General features: G+C 43.5%; 1 protein-coding gene across 1 annotated transcript in view; it reads left to right on the top strand.

Moving 5' to 3' along the window:
• Window positions 1-4,640: 4,640 nt before the first annotated feature.
• Window positions 4,641-8,759, top strand: part of NLRP13 (NLR family pyrin domain containing 13) — a 38,016-nt gene continuing 33,897 nt past the window's right edge. The window contains exon 1 of the mRNA XM_087871058.1: window positions 4,641-4,662. The gene's annotated coding sequence lies outside the window, so the exon portion shown is untranslated. The remainder of the gene's footprint in view (window positions 4,663-8,759) is intronic.

Genomic DNA, 8,759 nt, shown 5'->3' with positions numbered 1-8,759 from the left:
CTCAAAGAAGAATAATACTAATCTCAAGTTCTTCCAAAAATTGAAGAGGAAGGAACCCTTCCAAACTCATTTTATGAGACTCGCATCACTCTCATACCAAAGCCAGATAAGAATACTACAAGAAAAGAAAATTACAGACTAATATCTGATGAACATAGATGCAAAAATCCTCAACAGAATTCTAGCAAATTGAATGTAACAGCACATTAAAATGATCATACACCATGACCATGTCCCTGGGAGTGCAATGATGGTTCAACAGAAATCAATAAATACGATATAACACATCAATAGACTGAAGTGTAAAATCCATACGATTATTCCAGTAGAGGCAGAAAAAGCATTCGGCAAGACCCAACATCATTTCACAATAAAAACGCTCAACAAATTAGGTGTGAATGGAAAGTACGTCAACATAATGAAGGCCATACATGACAAGCCCACAGCTAACATCACGCTCGACCATGAAAAGCTAAAAGCTTTTCCTCTAAGATCAGGAGCAAGACAAGGATGCCCACTTGCCCCCTTCTGTTCAGCATAGTACTGCAAGTGCCAGGCAGAGGCAAGAAAAAGAAAACAAAGGGCATCCAAGTCAGGAAGAAGTCAAACTATCTCTGTTTGCAGATGACATTATCTCACAAATAGAAAACTCTAAAGACTCCACCAAAAATAATGTTAGACAAATTCACTTAAGGTGCAGAATACAAAATATATACACAAAAATCAGTCGTGTTCCTATACATTAACAATGAAATATCTGGAAAGGAAATTCCACAAACAATCTCATTTATAATTGCATCAGAAAGAATAAAACATGTGGGTATAAATTTCATCAAGGAGGTGAAAGATCTGTATGCTGAAAACTATATGACATTGATAAAAAAAAAAATGAAGACACAAATATATGAAAAGATCCCATGCTCTTGGATTGGAATACTCAATACTATTAAAATGTCCAAACTACCCAAAACAATCCATGGATTCTATGCAATCCCTATCACAATTCCAATGGCATTTTTCACAGAAATAGTACTAATAATCCTAAAATTTGTATGGAACCACAAAACACCCTGAATAGATAACACCATCTTGAGAAAGAACAACAAAGTTGGAGGCAACACACTTCTCAATTTCAAGCTATATTATAAAGCTATGGCAATCAAAACAGTATGGTACTGGTGTAAAACCAGACACAGACCAATGGAACAGAATCAAGAGCCCAGAAATAAAGCCATGCATATAGGGTCAACTAGTAATTGAAAATGGAGCCAAGAACATACAACGGGGAAAGAATAATCTCTTCAATAAATGTTGGGAAAATCGGATACCCACATGCAAAGGAACGAAATTGGACTCTTATCTTACACCATATGCAAAAATTAACTCCAAAGAGATCAAAGACTTAAATGTATTGCCTGAAACTGTAAAGTTCCGAGAAGAAAACATATGGGAAAGTCTCCTTCACATCAGTCTCGGCAATGATTTGGGGGGTATAACACCAAAAGCTCAGGCAACAAAGCAAAAACAAGCACATGGGACTATATTAAACTAAAAGACTTCTGTGCAGCAAAGGAAACAATCAACAAAACGAAAAGGCAGCCTACAGAATGGATGAAAACATTTGCAGATCGTAGGTCTGATAAGGATTAACGTCCAAAATACATAAAGAACTCCTACAACTCATAACGAAAAAATAAAAACAACAAACGGCGACAACAAAAAACTGAACCAAAAACCCCACTAAAACGGAGAAAGGCCCTAAGTAGACATTTTTCCAAAGAAGATGTGCAAATGGCCAAAAGATATGTGAAAAGATGCTCAGCATCACTATAAACGAGGGAAATGCTGACAAAACCACGAGATATATCACGCCTGATAAAATGATTATTATCAGAAAGACAAAACACAGCACAGGAGAAGGTGGAGAGAAGGGAACCCTGGTGGGAATGTAAGCTGGTACAGCCAGCATGGAAAATGGTATGGAGGCGCCTCAAAAAATTAAAACTAGAGCTGCTTTATGATCCAGCAATCCCATCGCTGGGTGCACAGCCAAAGGAAATGCAACCCGTATCTCGAAGATATTATCTGCACTCCCATCTTCATTGCAGCATTAGTCACAATTGCCACGATATGGAGACAATCTGAGTGCCCAACAGTGGACGAATGGATGAAGAAAATGTGGTTTATATACGATGGACTATTATTCAGCCTTTAGAAAGAAGGAATTCCTGCCATTTATAACACTACGGATGAACCAGATACAGAAAGGTAAATACTATACGATCTCACTTTCCTGTGGAATCTAAAGTGTTAAACTCATAAAACCAGAGAGTAGAACAGGGGTTGCCTGGGACTGGGGTTAGGGGAAATAGGGAGATTTTGGTCAAAGGGTACAAACTTTCAGTTACAAGATGAGTAAGCTCTGAGCAATCTAATGCACAGCATGGTGACTCTAGTCAAACACATAGATCCTTTCTCTTCCGTTTTGCAAAGGAGAAAAATGAGGTTTACGTGGGTTAACTAAATTAGTCAAAGCTGGGGCAGAAACCAGCGGTTGGAGTCAAGTCTCATTCCTAGCCCTGGACACCAAGCCATGTGGCCGAACTAATAATGATCTTTATTGAAAAGAACACCTGGGGGGAGGTGGTGTCGAAGCATTTCTTAATCTTAGCTGTCTCTCCTGTTTGTGACTACAGCTTTCTTGTGTTTTGTTGTTGTTGCTGTTTTGTTTTATTTTTTAAATCTTATCAGCTAATGGCTACCATAGACCTTGGACCCCCTGGAGACCCTCTGATATTCCTTTCCCGTCTCAGGATTGTGCTGGCTCTGACAGTCTCCTGGCCCTCAGCTACTGAGAGCTGGGAAAAAAGAGTGAGAATTTATGACTTCACTTCAGGGACAGGAAGACTGGGTTTCAGAGATTGGTAAGGATTTTATCGATGAAACAGAGCTGGTTGTTTTCAAAGGTGCATTTCTAGCTCTGCTTTGCATTTTTGATACGAGCCTACTGACTTGGTGAATTTGGGTGTCTGTCATTGTAACTCTAAGAAAGTGAGATGATGCGGATGATAGGGACAGGAGAGAGAAAATACAACACTCACCCCAAAGGGAATTAGGCTCCCTGGCTCCTTCCCGTCAAGTACATCTCCCAAAGCAGAAAGAAAAGCACTTGGTCTGCCCTGCCCCCAGCACTAATAGGCTCTGGTGATCCAGGCAGTAAACATCACCGCTCCCATTGGCTGGGGCTGGCACATTACCATCCTATCATCTTCCTGCACTGCACAGCTTTGAAAGCATTTAGCATCCCAGGTCCCAGGTAATGGGCTACAAGGCTTCTTCCCCACAGGTGCTTTCAGTCTGAGAAGGAAATGCTTCCCTACCCCTGAGATTCAGAAGAACAAGCCACTACAGAAAATTACGGTTTTGGAGAACTTCCCAAACTCACAGAGGGCTGACACTGGAGACAGTCCCAGTGTGTTGCTTCCCGTTTGAAAACATCTAGAGAGATTTATCGGATGATCTTGGACACCTGTCCATCTCCCCTACCTGGAGTGTAATTTTACTGAGCAAAAGGAGGGTCTCAGTTTCACCAGGACCCAATCTGGGACCGAAAGCAACAGGCCCCATCAAAGAGAGACCCAGAGACAGAGCATGTAGGAAAATGACATAAATATACATGTTGGAAGTAGTTTTTCCAGTGAGTCTTTTGGGTGTTTTGATACACAATCAAGTCATTTGCACATATGGTTTTGTCTATTTCTTTCCAATTCTTACACCTTTCTCTAAGTGCTTCCTAATTTCCAGTTTAAGATTGCTAATTTAAACTTAAAATGGTTAGCTAAAATCTTTTTTTTTTTTTAAGATTTTATTTATTTATTTGACAGAGAGAGAGACAGCCAGCGAGAGAGGGAACACCAGCAGGGGGAGTGGGAGAGGAAGAAGCAGGCTCATAGCGGAGGAGCCTGATGTGGGGCTCGATCCCAGAACGCCGGGATCACGCCCTGAGCCAAAGGCAGATGCTCAACCCCTGAGCTACCCAGGTGCCCCTGGTTAGCTAAAATCTTGATTTCAATCTGCTAATGCCGCCAAGACGATGTTAAGTAGCAGTGGCATTAAAACTGTCCCATCGTGTTCCTGACTTCAGCGGAAAAGCCCTCACGTGTACGAGGGAATGCTGTCACAGGTGGTTTTCCTGGCACTGGGAGAAGAAATGGTCACTAGATGTGGTTGCCTCTGTGGTTTTATTTTAAGGCCTCATGGGCTCTTTCTCCCTCTTATCTTTCACCGTTCTACATGACCTCTCAGATGGTAGGACCGGTACGTCAACGGCCTTTGGCTGGAGTGGAAGATTCCATTCACGTCAGGATAGCACGGGTTTTAACTAGAAACCCACTTGTGACTCCCCTTTCCCAGCTGGTGATGATTTGGACCTGGAGAAGGTGTCAGAGATAATGTGTGACAGCTGGGTCCTGGGTTGTTTCTCCAGCTAGCTAGAGGGAGTCAGAAGGAAGCCATAAACTAGGAGCTTGGAGAGAGACCTGATAGGCTGAGGAGGGGCCGGAGGGCCAATCACAGGCAGGGGAGGGGGCGCAGCTGGCTACTTCTGGGAGGTTCTCTGAACTGGGGCATTTGGGAAGCTCCGTGGGATTAGCAGTCTGATCGGTAAGTGATGTCTCCTCTCTCTGTGGCTCCAAAACTTTCCTTCTCTAGTGTTCCTCTCCCTGTTGGATCTTGTGGGTGTGTTTTTTAACGATCTGCTTTATCGAGGTGTGGTTGACTAAAAAAACCCTGCACATACTTAACAAGTACGATTTTGTGAGCTTGGACAAAGGCGTACGCTCCGAAAACAAGCCCACAATCAAGGTAGTAGATTATCCATAAGGTCCAAAAGCTGGTGCCGCTTGTGCGTACCCTCTTAGCAAAATTCTGAGTGCACCATGTACAACTGTTCACTGTATGTACTTCGCAGACCACAGCAAACCTCTAGAACTAATTCTTGCATAACTGCTGCTTGGCTGTGGGATATACGTGCGACAGAATTTTACTCAGCCTTAAAAAAAAAAAAAAGAAAGAAAGAAATCCTGCCATTTGTGTGGCTGAACCTGGAGGATGTTACGCTGAGTGAAGGTAGCCAGCCCCGGAACGACAAACACTGCATGATTACACGTCTAAGAAGTATCTATAAGAGTCAAACTTAGAGGCAGGGACTAGAATGGTGGTTTCCTGGGAGCTGGGCAGAGTTTGCTACTGGCACTTTCTTAATCAGCAGCAGGAGTCGGCTGCTGCTCTGTCCTCTGACTCGAAGCTTCTCGATTTCTAGACCCAGGAGATTGCATAGTTCTGGGAACACTTCCCGCCGGGTTCCTCCTCCAGTCTTGTATCTTCTCCCTCCAGGGCTTTTGCTCCTCTGGTTTTCACTGACCACTGTGCCTGTATCTTCTTCCACCCTCCTTGATTCAATCTGATGGATTCTTCAAGCCTCCTGCAATTCCCTTTCCTCTCTCGCTTGCTTGTTCTATGGGCTGTGATCTCGTGGCACCTTGTAGGATCCCGTCTCAGACTCGGCACACTGTAATAGTAATTACAGTCGTTTCCCGTTATTCACGGATTCCTTATCTGTGAATTCATCTACTCGCTAAAGTGTATTTCTAACTCCCCCTGCCGCCAAATCAATACTCGTGCTTTCTCCTGGTCCTTCTCGGACACACACAGAACATGAAAGATTCGAGAAATGCTCCCAGCTGGGTTTGGACGAGCCAGTGCTCTGCCTTCTTGTTTTAGTTCTTATCCTCTATACAGATGTCCTTCTAGCTGGTCCGTTTGGTGCCCTGTCTTTTGCATTTTTGTGCTTTTTCTTTTGAGATCCCAGGACTAGTTAATGTGTCCTGTGCGTACTGCTAACGTGCTGTTTGGTGTTCCTCCGCTCCAGGAGGCCGGTGCTGTGCCCTACAGAGAAACACCTGTGTTAGGTGTTTGTCCTTCAGGTCTGAGTAATAGTACTGTGGGCCCTGAGGTCAGTATAAAGGAATCAATGTGTCGAATAAGCTGTCCTAAACGGAGACACACATAAAACGAGGTTATGCATCGATGGGTTGACAAAAATGCTGTGACCAGATGCTTACTGGCTTTTAACCCTGTATTGGCTGCAGGAGCAATGGTTTAGTATTTGCTAATTCAGTGTTCCTGCTGGCTTGATAGGACGTAATGACTGCAAACGAGAACTGGCTGTACTCGCAGCAGCAGATGGTATGCGTTTAACAGGAGAGTTGGTAGAGAAGTGGATAAGACACACGAAGGCTTTGCAAACATGCGTTTTCAGGGCTGGTCTGTAAGCTCATGCAATCTGCTCGGTCAAGGCTGTGTCGCCAGTTCTAGTGCAGTGGTCGCCGGCTCCTGGTCGTTGTTTGAGCTTGGCACAGCATCAAACTCTCATCAGACTTCCCACGATCTCTCCTCGTTAATACCTCATCGGGCTTTCCCCCAGGAGCTCCCAACCACTTTCAGTGCTGTCCTGTGAATTTGGGCTGCAGGGATTTTTTTAATTTTTTTTTATTTTTTGTAATAACTTTTTATTATGTTATGTTATGTCACCATACAGTATATCCTTAGTTTCTGATGTAATGTTCCATGATTCATTACTAGCGTATAACACCCAGTGCTCCATGCAATACGTGCCCTCCTTACTACCCATCACCAGCGTATCCCATCCCCCACCCCCTCCCCTCTAAAGCCCTCAGTTTGTTTCCCAGAGTCCAGTCTCGTGGTTCAATTAGCCAACTTATAGTACATTATTAGTTTCAGATGTAGTGATCAATTCATTAGTTGCCTATAATACCCAGTGTTATCTCATCACGTGCCCTCCTTAATGCCCAATACCCAATTATCCCATCCCCCACCCAGCTCCCCTCCAGCAGCCCTCCATTTGTTTCCCAGAATCAAGAGTCTCTCACAGTTTGTCTCCCTCTCTGATTTCTTCCCATTCAGTTTTCCCTCCCTTCCTCTATGATCCTCTGCACTGTTTCTTATATTCCACATATGAGTGAAACCATATGATAATTACCTTTCTCGGCTTGACTTATTTCACTTAGCATAATACCCTCCAGTTCCATCCACGTCATCGCAAATGATAGGTATTCATCCCTTCCGATGGCTGAATGATATTCCATTGTATATATGAACCACATCTTCTTTACCCAGTCATCTGTCGATGGACCTCTTGGCTCCTTCCACAGTTTGGCTACTGTGGACATGGCTGCTATGAACATTGGGGTGCATATGGCCCTTCTCTTCAGTACTTCAGTATCCTTGGTGTAAATACCCAGTAGGGCAATTGCTGGGTCATAGGGGCGCTATTTTTAACGTCTTGAGTAATCGTCATACTATTTTCCAGAGTGGCTGTACCAGCTTGCACTCCCACCAACAGTGTAAGAGGGTTCCCTTTTCTTTGCATTCTCGCCAATATTTGTTGTTTCCTTACTTGTCAATTTGAGTCATTCTGACTGCTGTGAGGTGGTATCTCATCGTGATTTCGATTTGTATTTCCCCAATGCCAAGTGATGTGGAGCATTTTTTCCTGTGTCCGTTGGCCATTCGTATGTCTTCTTTGCAGAAATGTCTGTTCACGTCTTCTGCCCGTTTCTTGACTGGATTCTTTGTTGAGTATTGGGTTTGATAAGTTCTTTATAGATCTTGGATATCAGCCCTTTATCTGTTATGTCATTTGCAAATATCCTCTCCCAGTCCGTAGGTTGGCTTTTCCTTTTGTAGACTGTTTCCTTTGCTGTGCAGAAGCTTTTTATCTTGATGAAGTCCCAGTAGTTCATTTTTCCTTTTGTTTGGGATGGGTTTTAATAGCTCTCTGTTCTGAAGGATGTCCTTGTCAGAGAGGCAAGTTTGCAGACCAGTAGCCTCAAGCCTCTCCTGTGCTGCCCTCAGTGCTCCCTGGGACTTGAGATGACCGGTGTCCTGGCTGGGCCAAGCTCTGAGGGGAATAGCAGATCTTTTTTTTTTTTTTTTGTCATAAATATTGTGTTTAAACTTTGAGATATTTTGGGGTTTATTTGTAAGATTGACAAAATTGAACTAGAGCTATTTTAAAGTAGATAATCCTTTTACTTTCTTTGATACCTCATCATTTTTCATTGCTTGGATTTGTGACCACTCTTCTGTCTACTGGCATTTTTTGGACATGTGAATGGTAATGTTGAATGTGTACAATTCAATGCATTTGGGGGATGGGTATACACCTGTGAAATGATCACCACTATCAAGGCCATAAACCTATCCATTCCTGCCCAAAGCTTCCTCCCATCCTCTTTCTTACTATTTTTGTGATAAGAACACTTAAGATTTACCCTCTTAGCATATTGTAAGCACAAAATACAGTATTGTTCATCATAGGTCCTACGCTGTACACTAGCTCTCCAGAATTTCTTCATCCAGGGTGACTACCACTTTGTATCCTTCAGTCATAACCCCTCTTTCCCCCTCCCCCAGCCCCTGGAGATCACCAGTCTACTCTCTGCTTCTGTGAGGTTCACGGTTTCAGATTCCACGTATAAGTGAGGCCACTCAGAATTTGTCTTTCTGTGTCTGGATTATTGCACTTACTGTAAGGTTCTCCAGGTTCACAAATGGCAGGCTTTCCTTTTTTTAAGGCTGGGTAATATTGCTGCGTGTGTGTGGCTGTGGCTGTGCGTGTGTGTGGCTGTGGCTGTGCGTGTGTGTGGCTGTGGCTGTGCGTGTGTGTGGCTATGGCT

This window comes from Ursus americanus, chromosome 21, assembly GCF_024610735.1.
Source record: "Ursus americanus isolate L20-20 chromosome 21, mUrsAme1.1.p, whole genome shotgun sequence".
NCBI classification, from domain to species: domain Eukaryota; kingdom Metazoa; phylum Chordata; class Mammalia; order Carnivora; family Ursidae; genus Ursus; species Ursus americanus.
This window is presented reverse-complemented; position numbering and strand designations above follow the sequence as displayed.